Source organism: Vicugna pacos, chromosome 6 (genome assembly GCF_048564905.1).
Source record: "Vicugna pacos chromosome 6, VicPac4, whole genome shotgun sequence".
NCBI lineage: Eukaryota > Metazoa > Chordata > Mammalia > Artiodactyla > Camelidae > Vicugna > Vicugna pacos.
In genome coordinates this window covers 11,098,405-11,113,193 of record NC_132992.1, presented here as the reverse complement: position 1 = coordinate 11,113,193, position 14,789 = coordinate 11,098,405, and the positions used below count along the sequence as shown (strand labels likewise).

At 35.9% G+C, this 14,789-nt stretch overlaps 1 protein-coding gene across 6 annotated transcripts in view; it reads left to right on the top strand.

Annotated features, from left to right (window-relative positions):
* Positions 1-14,789, top strand: part of TCF12 (transcription factor 12) — a 326,023-nt gene that overhangs the window by 6,985 nt on the left and 304,249 nt on the right. The window lies entirely within an intron of this gene.

Sequence of the window (14,789 nt, the reverse complement as noted above, 5' to 3'; positions counted from 1 at the left end):
CTTGACACAAGAGAGTAAAATAGTGCTATTAGAAGGGATATCCACAAGAAAAAAAGGCTATTTCTGGACAGTGTGTGGATTATCTTTTCTAAAAAGTCATTTAATAGAAGTGTTTTTGAGTATTTTGGATATCTAATGCTTTTGTGCTTGCGGACTACAGTGAATAAAAGACAAACATTTAAATTTATCAGTTCCAAAGACTTTCTGCTTTGTTAAATAGTAGAGCTATAGTTATCTTAGATTTATCAGTTAACTGCATATTTATTTAGTATATATTTGTGCAGCTTGCTATTCTAGTAGCTTTTTGGAAGGTAGAAAATGGAGAAGGACGTAGACCAAAAAAAGTGGAGGCATTTCATTATTTAAATAGGAAGATAAAATACAAAAATGTGAGGTAGGTAAACTTCTGTAACATAAATCAACACCTGCACATTAATGTAGTTTAAATTGAGTCCATAAGAATAAGGATGTGTTGAGGAGTCAGGGAACTGACTTAAGGAAAACTCAGAAATGTTGAATTTAGAGTTGACTTTTAAAGGAGATAAGGAAAATGAATTAGAGAAGAGAAGAACTGACCTCCCAGATGTGGAATAGCATGAAAAGAGACCCGGAAGTGGGAGGTTTGCTCTAAGGGCCTGTACTTACCCAGTTCAGGGAAAGAGAAACTGGTTTTTATTGATTACCACTCCTGCACTCCTGAAGGAACTAGCTCATACTTATTATTATCTGGAGCCAGACTGCATGGGTTCAAATCTAATCATTGCCATTTATTAGCTGGTGACCTTGGATACATTTTTTAAGCTCTCTGTGCTTCTGCTGCTTAATGTGTAAAATAGGACTAATAACAGTAGCTATCCTCATGGAGTTGTTATGAATGTTAACTGAGTTAATACAGATAAATCTTCAGGGACAGTGTATGTCAGGTAGTGAACTGTGGTGGCGTGAATAGTTAGTGGTGAGGCAGTAGAATAAGGAAAGAAGGAGGCTCCTGTGCTAACCTAGGAATGAGCTGGTGAAGGTTTGGACTTGGTATTAGTATAGGAAGTAGGAAGGAAAAATACCAGAAGAAAAGAATTGACAGAATCTGAAGGGTTGGATTTCTGTAGGTAACAGACATGACTTATGCAATTTTGGCATAATTGATGGATGATAGTGCTGGAGGGAAAAAAGTAAAGATGCTGAAATATTTTGAGCATTTTCAATTTCTTGACTGATTTGGGGATTTAAGAGAGAAGAGTGCTAAACTTGAGTTAAAGATTTTGGTTAAAAAAACAGCCTATAAAATTAATACTTAATTGTGATTGAAAAGAAAATTGGAGAACAGAGAAAGCAACAAGAAGAAAAAAAAAACACATTATTTTACTATCCAGAGAAAATTGTTAACATTTTGATTTATTTCCTTTAGTCTTTTTTTTCCTATTCTATGTTTGCGAAGTTGAGAGCTTACTGATAGTTTTCATTTCATGTCCTGCCTTTTTATTTCTGTTGGTATTATGAGCACTTTCTCATGTTCTTAAAGATTCTCCATAAACCCTGTTTAAAATTGTCACTTGATAATACATGGGATGAATCATTTATCATATCAGTTCTCTTGTTACTGCTGATGTTAGAGATTTTGTTTGTTGATTTGCTTTTTATAAAAAACATGATATTGAACATCTTTTCATACATACATACACTTTTATCTGCACTTCAGTTTCCTTTGGATAGGAGATGTGGATTTTGGTTTTTGTGTATACAAGTTACAATTAAAGTTACGTGAGTGAATGAATACCCTTAGGGAAATGAACTCAGACAGAGCTAAATTATCAGATCAAGGATTGATGTTAATAGTGGAGTTAGATGTATAATATTAGTGATTTTGCTTGATTATATAATGCAAAAATACAAATTTTTATTAGTTTATGAATGGAGTCTATGATGACATTTGATGCACATTTGTATTTGTATGTAATTTGGTTGTGCAGTGACTAGAGGGAATTCCTGTCATTCTTTGACCTGTGCTTATTGAAATAGAGTGGAATCTAATTGGAGTCTATCAGTGAGAGGGCCCTTGAATTCTTGACTTCTTATAAGAGAGGTGACATAGTGTAGTGGGAAGAATTGGGCTCAGGAGCCAGACAACTGGATTGGAACAGTGCTTTGCGATTTATTAGCTGGATGGCCCTAGGCAAGTCATTTAAATGATCTAAACATCCTTTTCTCCTTTGTGAAGAGTGGATGATAATGCCCACATTCAGAATCCTTACGAGGATCAAATAAGATTATCTCTGTGCATGGCCTGCACATAGCAGCTTCAAAAATGGTAGCTGCTTTTGTTACTGTGGTATCCTCTTAAGTAATACTAGTGACAATGTTGATTATTATTAGTAGTAATAATTATAACCAGTATCATAGCCATTGTTTATTGAACTATTATTGTATGCTAGGTGCTATGCTAACTAAGCAGTTTTTAGGCATTACTTCATTTTGCTTTGGATAAAATGAGGTGTTTTATGGTGATGGGGAGGGTGAGAAGATGCCTCCCAAGGGCTACACGTCGAAGTTGCTTTTTGCTGCCATAAAGTTCTGTGTATTGTTTAAATTATAAGAAGTCAAGCAGAAGAATAGTTTTGAAAGGTCATTAAGTACCAAGAATCTTACCTGTATTTCTTGTGGTTGGTTTCTTCTTAACACTATTATTTTATAGACGAGATACTGTATAGTGCAGAATGGTGAACGGAAATGTGAACACCTTTTGAAAACTCTCTTCCATGTTTAGGCATTGCCACTTGGATATAGTCTTTTCTCCATATTCTCTCTCCAGCTCCTTTTAAACTTGCCTTTCTGGAATGAAGTGTAATCTAAATAAATAAATGAAATAAAAATGATGTGACCTGAGAGGGTCGAATATCTGGAAGACAGATTGGAGAGAATGTTGAGTCCTACGGTAGAACTTCTCCCACTTTTTTCTTAATGTCGGAGAAGGAACATAAACTCCCCTGGTAGCTTGAAGAAACAAGTGAGCAGAAGAAATCTTATTTTAAAAATTCACATACATTTTACTTTCTGCCCCCTAGCACGAACATATTTATTGTAACATAAATATATTTTATTTAATCATTGAGTAAAACTGAAATTCTGGAAAGATGCATTGACTTCAGTTTACAGCATCACCTTCTTCCTGTTTTGCCTTATATCTTCAGGGTAGGGGCCACGGTAGCCTATACTGTCTTTTCCTTAATGAGAAGCCCAGCTTAGAGTATCTTCTTTGGCTGTCTTTATTCCTGAATCTTCCCTTGCTCCCAAAGAAATCTATGAAAAGAGATCATTACATTGTGGGGGGATTGTTTTGATAGGGAGGAAATTGTTTTTCCATAAGATGAAACACAGAAAGGTTTGTTGGTAATGTAACTGTCATTTGAACCTGTTTTCTTTTTCCAGATAGATTATCCTGTAATTTTTTAACATATCTGTGACTTTAGAAGAAAATGTATATTTTTATAGAGAGAGCTTTGGGTTTTTTTTGTTCCATGCTTAAAATGTGCTCTCATGTGTTCCAGGTTAAAAATGTGTTCTCGTAAAACCATGGTGAGTCATCCCAGCTACTATAAGCTGATTGGGGACTTAAAGATCACACTTAAAGATCACACAGAAATGAAAATGAATTATGGATTGGTTTCTAATTTTTATTGCTTTGAATAGCGGCTCATGGATGATACCTTCAAAATAAAATAATAATGCAACTTGCGATAGGGTGTGGGACAGAAAAATTACTTTTAAAGAGCCTGCTACTATACTTTATTTTTGGTTATTAAAAATGAAGAAAGCTGGCCCCAAGATACCATTTTCTCAGATCTGGTTTAGGTGTTAAGAAAGTGCTTGAATTTGAACTGAGGGGGTTCTCTGAATTTGAAAAACTACACATACATTTATTCAAAGAAGTCTTTCTGGAAGCAGGCTCCCTCAAAAGTTGTTAGTTTATTTTCTTCTGGTGGTTTTGCCAGTGAGCCATTGTGACGCTTTAAATGAGCAGGATCAACTCTTGATTACTCTGCCTCCACTTCATTGGTGGTTAATGTAGAGAACTCGAGTTGAACTTAATATGAGCACACAACTCCAGTCAGTGAGCAAATGTGCTGCTGCCTTCTTCAAGGGCTGTTAGTCGTGGTGGGGCACCTCAGCGGATCCCTGCTCGGAGGGAATTCAGGTCATCCTGCTTCTCAGTTCTTGAGGCATCTGTTGTGAGGTTGCTGGGAATAAATAAAAGGTTTGCTGTGCCACTGGATAGGAAAAAATGCTAGGCTCACTTTTAACTTATGGCGGAAGCATGATTTGACCACAGGTTAGTTTAGAGAATCTGAGTTTGTGTGGGCACTCATAAACCAGGGTTAAAAATCTTTAACTTTTTTTGAATTAGCAGATCATCTTAGGTTTTTGCTATTTGGAAACCCTCCTCTATCTAGCTGACTTAGTCTGACATACTGAGGTTTTAGAAAATGTTTTTCAGTGTTAGTCCCAATTTGGAGTAAAATTAAAGGTAGAAATTATTTCATTTAAATCTCTTGGTGGCAACTTACAGACAGCTTGAATTGATTATGTTTCTCCAACTAGGCAAGTAATTAGAGTCATTTTAAAACTGTATTAAATATCCTAAATATCTCTTACTTAAGAAAGGGCTAGCTTTTGTTTTTGTTGTAATCTAGGTGATAGTATAGACCACCTTTTACTTGCCAAAGGTCTGTAATCACTGATCTGCTATTTTGAAATCCAAAAGGTCTGAATCAGATTTTTTCCTTTAAATTCAGCATGAACTGTGTTAGTGGCAGAATCTAGTTTTTATCTGAAGGGAAGCCTTGACATTCTCTATTTTCCTGGTTATTATATATTACCAGCTACTGGGTGTGATTTGTGGCATATGGTATTTACACTGTATTTCTTTTCTAAAATCTGAAAAAACAGAATTCTGAAATGTATCTGGCCCTATGGATTTCTGAAAAGGTATTATGGACCTTCCTCTGTGTGTGTGTATACCTCCTCCCAGTATTTTCAACTCAAAATAAGAATTTCTTTTTTGGGCTAAAAGTCTAGACTAGAGACTTCATTATTTTAAATACAGAAAAAATTGTGGTGGACTTGTTAATATAAAGGAAATTCTTCTTGGACTATAAGCTTTTCAGACTGCGCTTTGTGCTCTGAGTAATTTGCGCTATACATTGTTTTAGGAAATCAGTTTCTATTTTGAGGAAGGATTAGCTTTTCATTTTTTGGGCCAAGGAGTGTAGTGATATTTCCCTTATCATTTTGCATGGAAGTTTTCATGATGCTAACAGAAGATATATTTACACACACACACATAAATATATATATACCAAGTAAATAATTTTATATACATGTAAATTGTGTGTGTGTATATATGTATATACATATATATGTGTGCATGTGTGTGTGTGTGTGTGTGTGTGTGTGTATGTATATTTGGCATTATATGATCACCTCCAAAAGGAAGCCTCAGCCCTGACCCATATCCACATTTAACTGTGTGAGAGCAAACAGGAGAAAATCCTAGCTAGTCACCTTCATGAAGAAAAGGAGGAGCTAAGATATGGTTTTATAGGGGACAGACAATAAAACCGGTCTCTGGTAATTTTATTCTTTCCTTTTATGTTAGTTAAAAGTTTTCGTAGATTAGTAACATGATGTTCATTCCTGCAGTATACTCATTCAAGGTAACTTCACTAAAAACAAATTGTGGTTCTAATGAGTGTATGAAACTTTCTTTAGGAACCTGTCATTGGCTCAGTACCATTACTGTTTGATACAAACTATGAAAGTAGCAATGAAGTGAATATGTAAAAAACTAGTCTGTGTGTATCTGTTTTGAGAGACAGGTCAGTGTCCATTCTAACTTTTCTGGTTCCTTTGCAAGCCTGTTTCCTGTAGCATTACCAGTGTTACTGTCTCAAGAACCATCATATAATATCGAATAATTAAATCCACACAAAGTTTTTAGACGTTTGAGATGTGCTGCTGCAGGAACACAGAACAGGTCATACAACCAGGGTCTGTCTTGCTTTCATATTTATACAAACTCTTTTGTAGAGCTTCGGAGTACTGCCACAGTGAGCAGGCTCTGAGTTTGACTCAGACTTGCTGTACAAGTTGTTGTACAGCAGTGGGACTTTGCCCATTGAATGACTGGGAGAATGGGAGGAGTCTTATTGTTTGAAAAAATCAGTAATGATAAATGTACTTCATAAACATTTACTCATTCACTATTTACTTTATAATTCTTGTAGGAAGTTGGTAACTGCTCATTTTGCAGAGGAAATAGAGAAATCAACAGTGATACACATTTGCTTGTGGTTTCTTATTGCCCCTCAGAAGTAGTAAACTGATCGGTTGTAGTTGCACCTGCACTGATATCAATCTACACCAGGGTACGGTTTGTCTTGAGGAGGAATTTAATGTCTCTAGAAATCTTTAAAATTTGTTGTAACAGGAGGCTTAAATGGTGCAGTGTTGAGATTCTCCAAAAGAAAGTTGCTTTAAGATTTATTTATTGTTAAAAAGAAAAAGGATAATCAAAAGCCTCCATAAAATAAAACTTTATTTATTAATATTAATAAAATATAAACAACTACAACCTGAAGTGTCTTTAGGAGAGTGCAGTTCTTTTTGTGTGTAGTCTTCTTTTATTGTTCAGCTGTTATCAGACTTCGTGCCTTGGGAAGAAGATGAAATTTGATAGTTGTAAGATACTGGAATATTTACAGCTATTATTTAGTTGAGGGCCATAGAAAAGAATGATTGCTTCATAGTGTAGATAATTCTTTATTTTCACTTCCCTCTTTTCAAAGATTTAGTGTTTAGTTATAAAGGCAAGTAAAGGCAGGTGGAAACTAGTAATTCCAAGGGTAGCTTAAAAATGTTATTAAACATACAGAAGAGTTTTTAATGGAAGTTGTTAAAATTTAATATTGGCAACTGAATTTATTGCATTAAACTGAAGACATGCTAATTTTTATAATACTGAGAGTGAGCTAATTAGTCCATTTTGTATGTTCATTTATTTAAAGTAGACTGGGCTTTTATTTTGTTGAAGAGCATCGGTAGGCATTTGAGAGAACACACAGTAATGCACTGTTGTTTTTTACTGGTCTGTGTAGAATTGTTTACTCTAAGGTGGGAGAGAACAGAGAGAAACATGTTGTGATATATTGAAAAGAGGAAGGATTTGGAGTCACAAAATTTTGATTGTTGGCTTTATCCTTTTACTAAACTTGTGATCCTAGGGCAGTATGTAAACTTCTGTGAGTCTGTTTATCTTATGTCTAAGATGAGAATAAAATGAGTAATTTTTAAGGAAATTCTTTCCAAAATGTGGAACTTTGTGATTCTGAACGAATATTAGTGGTTTTATTATGTTAGTTGGCATAGCAACTCTTGAAGGGATTCCAAGCTCAAAAGTATATATGGATTGAGTGATTATTTATGCAAAGCTCATACCTTTCTGACAGTTACTGAAGATTAAATCAGGTGATTGGGAGGGATGATAGTTTAAGGAACTCCATATGGTAGGTAACCCTCAAAATCTCAGAATTTTTCAGATGAGTTCTTTCTCTTTTTGGTTAAATGAGGAACGTTTATGCAGTAAACGAAAAGTAAAAGAAATCCTCACATATTCTTTATTAGAACTCTGTTAATTATATCCAAAACCATAGAAGAACTCTGTTAATTATATCCAAAACCATAGAGCTCCAATACTAGTACCTTTGAGTCCTATGTTTTCAGCTTAGTTTTAAATGCTTGTTGAGGATCTGCTGTAGGGGCAAGGTAAAACCCAGGCTTAAGTAGTGTGACGCCTGAATAGTTCTTTGGAATGGCCTGCTTTTGCTTTGTTTGATGAGCAGGAATCTGAACAAAACTTTGGTGTCAATAGGAGTTAGCGTTTTGTAGATTTTAAAGTACTGGATGTGGTGGCCTTGGTCTGTTCCTGAATGAGGATGAGAGAGTGCAAGGATGAGGTTGGGAAATGTGAGTAGAACTCTCCCATCTGCTGAATGCCTGCCTGTTCCTGAAGCAGGAAGGACTGACTTGGTCTTACCCGTAATGACAAGGTATCAGGGCTTAGCTGCTGGTGCTACTGTTTCCAGGTTCTTTGTGATTAGAGAAGATGAGATCTTCCCCAGGCCCCAGTACTACCCCTTTCTAATTAGTGTGCTTGTCTGGGTATAGGAAACACCTAGCTCACTCATTACTGGGAAATACTGAGGTTTTTCCTGACTATATATATGTTTATGGGATTATATTGTTTAGAACCTTTCACTTTATTTTGAAGAAGGAAATCAACAAATTCAAACTTCATGGAACCCAGAGTCAGTAGGGCTATTGGGGTGGTTTTGATGGAGGTCTTTGGACTGGTGGGCTCCACAGGAGTGTTTGCTGATTGCTCTTTAGGGTAAGATAGTGACTCGGTTTGGCTGAGAAGGATTATAGGATAATTTGACAGTCATTTGGTGGGAGTCAAGGAAGTTCTGGGGCCTTCCCATTATAATAATTCCTAATGCTCTTTTGAAAGAGTTGTGTTAAATTGGAATGATGTAGGGGTAGATGGTAGGTAAAACAGAAAAACTAAGGATCTTGGGAATGGATAGCTAGGATTTCTGAATATAACTTCTAAGAACCCTGGGGCCAGGTGAAGTCTCTTGTTTTTCTTTCATAGGTAACTGATGGCTTCTGCATTCTTGCTACTGCCATTTGATATTTCACCACTGGATATTGTGGTGGTCTCCTTACTTAGACTCCTCCTTGCCAGTTGCTCTCATTTCCAATCTGTCTTAGTCTGCTCAAGCTGTCATGACAAAATACCACAGACTGGGTGGCTTAAACAACAGCAATCTATTTTCTTAGGGTTCTGGAGCCTGCAAGTCTGAGATCACAGTACCAGCATGGTCAGGTTCTGATGTTGACCTTTGCTGGCTCACAGGCTGCTGCTTTCTTGATGTGTTCTCACATAGCCGTTCCTCATTATGCAGGAGGCTGGGGGAGAGAAAGCTCTCTGGTGTCTTCATGTAAAGGCACTAATCCCGCCACTTGGGCCCCACCCTCATGACCTCATCTAACCCTAATTGCCTCCCAAAAGCCTCATCTCCAAGTACTGGCTTCAGTAGATGAATTTTGGGAGAGACACAAATGTTTGGTCAGAAATACAATCCTCATATTTTTAAAGCATCTTTCTCCTGTGATTTGTCGTTTGTTCCCAATTGACTATCAAAACAATCAAAAGCCTCACCTTGGCACTGAAGTTCTTTAATAATCTCATAGGAACTTACTTTAGCCAGTTTTACACTTACTGCTTCCCAGTCTGCATTGTAGGGTTAGCAGTGGTCTCCTTCTCTGACCTCCTGCCTCTAGTTATTCTTTCCTCGCTAACTGGAATACTTGCCATTTTTGTGCCATTTGAGCCCTGTTTTCCTTTATGAAACCTTTTCCAGCCATTTCAGGTCATAATTTTGTAAAAATGTGGCTTCCAGATATTTGAAGGATTCTTTGTGTAAAGGAAAGTATTAGTTGTTTTTTGCTCCTGAAGGCAAAGCTAAAGCCAATAAGGCAGTTATGGCCAATGGATTTTGAGTCCAGCCAGTTATTGTAGCTGGGCAGCCATGGATTAACCCTCTAAGCATAAAAGAAGACTGAACCCTACTTCTTATAAATATTGAATAAAGCATTTCTGTTTCAGAATACTTTGATTAAAAAAACAATTATATGTGTTTTAGCCAGGTTATGTGCACCTTGAAAACAAAGGTAGTGTTTTACACTTGTATTTTTGCAAAGTACCCTGCTTTGAGGTCAGACACCTTGTGATTGACCATTTTTAGGTTTGAGGATGAATGATAGATTGGTGGAAAGAAATATTGAATTCCCTAAATTAAATTTCTTAAATGTCCTAAATTGCATTTTTCTTTCCTAATGTCAGCTGCCAGATGAAGTTTTAGAAAGCACTGAACTTGTGTGGATTAGCTGACTGGAGCCCTGAGGTATTCATTTATTAGAATGTTCCACCTGTTTTCTTATTTCTTCTGAAAAGACCTTAGCTCATTCAGGACCCCATGTTTAGTATCAAGGATGAACAGGAAGTGGCCAAGTGGTAAAGCCATTGAGGTTGTATGTGAATACAGCTGCTTCTACTGAACCACAGCCAGCCCTAGCTCTGAAAAGCAAAGAGAAGTGATACTTTCCTAGTGTTTTCTTTTCACAAGGTGTGTGTCATTTTTGTTCTTTAGTAACATCAGATTGTGGGGAGAATGATTTTTCTAGGTGCTGAGCTTGATTGGGTAGAGGATCTCTGTTGTATGGGAGCCATAGAAACCATTTTTCCAGTCTGGAAACCAGTAGATGGCCAAAACCCTGGAAGTGATACTTTTCCTATAGCAACCTTGATTTTTGCCTGTTACGTTGAACCACAGAAGAGAGGTTATAATATCTCGCATTATAGTAGACGTGGGGAAACATCTGTGAGAGTAGAAAAAGATGATCTTATTTAATGGAACTGAGTCCATTCACCTGCTTAATTTGTGATATGAGGTGAACCATCACCTTTTACTTAATGCTTCTACATCACTCTCAGATTTTGGGGCCAAAAGCTACTTTTGTCAGCTATAGAAAATGTATCATCTTTGTATTTTGAAGTTAGGTTGCAAATCTTGACATGATATCTTTGGCAGTGTATTTATTCTTTTTCTTCCTTCCTTCCTTCCTTTCTTTTCTTTCTTTTCTCCTTTCCCTTCCCTCCCCTCCCTTTCCCTTCTTTCACCTTAAGCCAGGAATTGAGTTGACCAGTCTCATGTAATTTGGAGCTAAAATGTTACCCTTGTATGTGAAATTTGGAAAAATCTTGTTTTAAGGGAGACATCAGTTTAAAGCTAAGGAGTTTGTCAGAGAGATCTGGGGCTGTATCAAGTTGGAGATGTGATCTTTGTGATAAAGATGATAAAAACTGTCATCTCAGTAATCTACCTAAGAACGAGTATTCTTCATTGTAAGCTTTTCATTGACTTTGTCTGAGATTGGTTGCTAGACTCTCAGTCCTCATATAGCTTGCCTCTGAAATGTGTAGAATGTATTTTCTCGTGTAGTCTGATAGTGTTTATTTCAAACAGTAACTTTCATTGCTTGTAAAACCCACAGATTTCTGAGATGCCACCTTTACAGACTTAAGATTGATTTAGGTCATTGGAAGTGCCTGATTGCTCCCTGTGAAAGGAGCAGGTTTGCATTTATTCAGTGTGTCTAAGATGAGGTAATTGGTATTTTTTATGATTTGAATGGAGGCTTTGTATTTTTGAATTTTCTGAAACAAAGCTGTGTTTGTAAACACATTTCAAAAATATAAATGACACTTTTTGGTGAAGATGTTCACTGAATAGCAAGAAAGTTGAGAAAAAAAGGAGCTTTTGTTAACATTTAATAATAATCTAACTGTTTTCATTGACTATCTCATTGATGTTTAAAGAGTACCTGATTTTTAGAACTTTTTGTATTGAAAATAATCCTCATACTGGGCTGTGGTGGGAAAATATTTTTTGGTACCCAGTACCCCTATACTAGCTTACAGTTTTCAATTACTGTCTTGGTTTAGAAGAATGTATCACAAGCAGTGTATTTCAGTGAAAAAGTAGTCTTGGGAAACTCTAGGAAAAAGTTTGATTAGTGCTGTGATGTAAGATGAGCAAGTGCTGTGGTTTTGGACCAGTGGCATAGAAACACTTTGGTATGGCTCAGCTGGTTTAGGTGTAAACAAACAATGTAAAACTTTTCAGGCAAAATCCAGAGTTAAGTCTTCAGAGTGTAAAGTAAAGTGGTCAATTTTATATTCCCTTCAATTCCTTCTTTTCAAGGCTTGTTGGCTTTTTAGTAATGTCTGTTCAGGTATGGAAGTATTGTGTCCAGAGGAAGTCTGTTTTATCTATTTGTAGTAGTTTTTACTAACCTCCTAGGTGAAACTGGAGGGGAAAGTGTTAAATTTAAAATTTTGAAAACCTATATATAAGAGCTGAAAATGTTTTCTTTTATTAACTAGTTTTGAAAAATTATAAAAATAAACCACAGCTTTAAAAAAGTCTAAAAAGCATAGAAGGATATATGGTGAAAAACAGAAGTTCTTTTAGTCATTCCTTCCTATTCCCCATTTCTACTCCCTTGGCAGAGATTTAATTTACCCTGTTCAGGTTTTTCTCAGAGGTTTTCATGCATATGCAAATGACATGTAGCTCCTGTTTTTTACATGGTAGGAATAATTCTGCCACTTAATCTTTTCACTTAATAAGAGAGGGTGGTTTCCATAAGCAAAACAAAACGACAGCCTACGGAATGGGAGAAAATTTTTGCAAAAGATGAAACTGACAAAGGCTTCACCTCCAGAATATATAAGCAGCTCGTATGACTTAATAAGAAAAAAACAAACAACCCAATCCAAAAATGGGCAGAAGATCTAAACAAGCAATTCTCCAATGAAGGCATACGAATGATCAACAGGCACATGAAAAAATGCTCAGTATCACTAATTATCAGAGAAATGCAAATCAAAACTACAATGAGGTATCACCTCAACATCAGTCAGAATGGCCATCATTCAAAAGTCCACAAATGATAAATACTGGAGAGGCTATGGCGAAAAGGGAACTCTACTACACTGCTGGTGGGAATGCAGTTTGGTGCAGCCATTATGGAAAACAGTATGGAGATTCCTCAAAAGACTAGGAATAGAATTACTGTTGGACCCAGTAATCCTAGTCCTGGGTATATGTCCAGAAGGAACCCTACTTCAAAAAGACACCTGCACCCCAGTGTTCATAGCAGCACTGTTTACAATAGCCAAGACATGGAAAGAGCCTAAATGTCCATCGACAGATGACTGGATAAAGATGTGATATATTTATACAATGGAATACTATTCAGCCATAAAAATGACAACATAATGCCATTTGCAGCAACATGGATGTTCCTGGAGGATGTCATTCTAAGTGAAGTAAACCAGAAAGAGAAAGAAAAATACCATGTGAGATCACTCATATGAGGAATCTAAAAAAAAGGAAAAAAAAAAAAAGAAGACAAATGAACTTAAATATAAAACAGAAACAGACTCATAGACATAGAATATAAACTTGTGGTTGCCAGGGGGAGTGGGGTAGGAAGGGACAGACTGGGAGTTTGAAATTTGTAGATAATGACAGATATATATAGAACAGATAAACAAGATTATACTGTATAGCACAGGGAAGTATATACAAGATCTTATGGTAGCTCATGGTGAAAAAGAATGTGACAATGAGTATATGTATGTTCATGTATAACTGAAAAATTGTGGTCTACACTGCAAATTGACACAACATTGTAAGCTGACTGTAACTCAATAAAATAAAATAAAGAAGATTCAATAAGAAAAAAAAATAAAAGAGGGTGGATAGGGGATCACTACATAAAAGGCATTCTTGAGCCCATATTGATTTTACTAGGATATTTGATTTCCTAAAATACGTGTAATGAATTGATCTGTTGTAGAAAATGACATAACTGTAGATAAGTATGACTTAATGAAGTTAAAAAAATCCATATGCACTAGCCTTTGTTGGCAGTCTTAAGATTTCAGTTTCACCAACTTAAATAATTGTTCTCCCCTTTAGAAAGCAAACACATAAATGAGTTTTATTGTAATAGAAAGTGTTTAATAAAATATTAGTTTTTATGTATAGACCCTGTGCACAGGGCACACTTTTACATGAATTACTTAACATAATCTTTATAAAAACTCTTTGAGGCAGATTCAGTTTTACTCCCATTTTTGGAGATGAGGAAACAGGCTTCAGGTGGTTGAGTAACACTGCTACTAAGTGGTATAATCAGATTTCAAAAGTGATCCATAAAATTATGCAGCAGTAGCTAGTTACTCAGATTGTTTCTAAGGAAAAAAAACTGGTCTCGGGGCAGTTGTCTAATATCCTGTTATCAGATATCACAGTTAATATCAAAATTTGATGAAGTCATTGTTATAATGTTTTTGGTGGAGAGATTGGCTCTTGCTTGATTCTAAACCCAACAATATATTAGCACCACCTGGGGAGCTTTTAACAAATACCCATTCCTGAATCCCTACCCCCTAGATACTCTGATTGCATTGATCTGGGGCAGAGCCTAGGAATCTGAATTTTTAGCAAGCTGCTACTTAATTCTTAAGCAATCAACCACGCTCCAATTGGAACCACTGAAGTGTAACTTTTTTCAGATTTATGAATACGAAGTTTTTAGTTCTCTGTTTTCTTTCTGAAGATAATGAACTAATACTTTGTAAAAAGAAAAAGAAATGTAAGACTTGAAAGTTAATTTAGTGATAGATTCAAAACAAAACAAAACTTCGTCTTGTTGAGCTATATTATATTGTGCCATAAAGATTTATTTTCTCATAGGGCCACACTATAACAGAAGGTGAATTATACTGAAGACTATCTTGTCTCTTGCAGAGACGAACACTATGGGAACATTTTGTAAATACATCTCTAGAATATATAGACTGAAAAACAAAATTAAGTGATCAGGATTCAAAAGGCTTTAGAAATGGGTTGTCACTTTCATTTTCAGTTGAGAATGGAATAATACTTATGCAAAGAAATAATTGTGGATTAGATCTCTTGTCTTGTAATTGCTTTAAATGTTGAGTCTAGGTTATTATACTTCTAAGACAAGATAATTCAAAAATAAATCACTTGGTGGCTTTTATTTTTTATGTATTTTTCTGCATTTTGGTTAGCCTG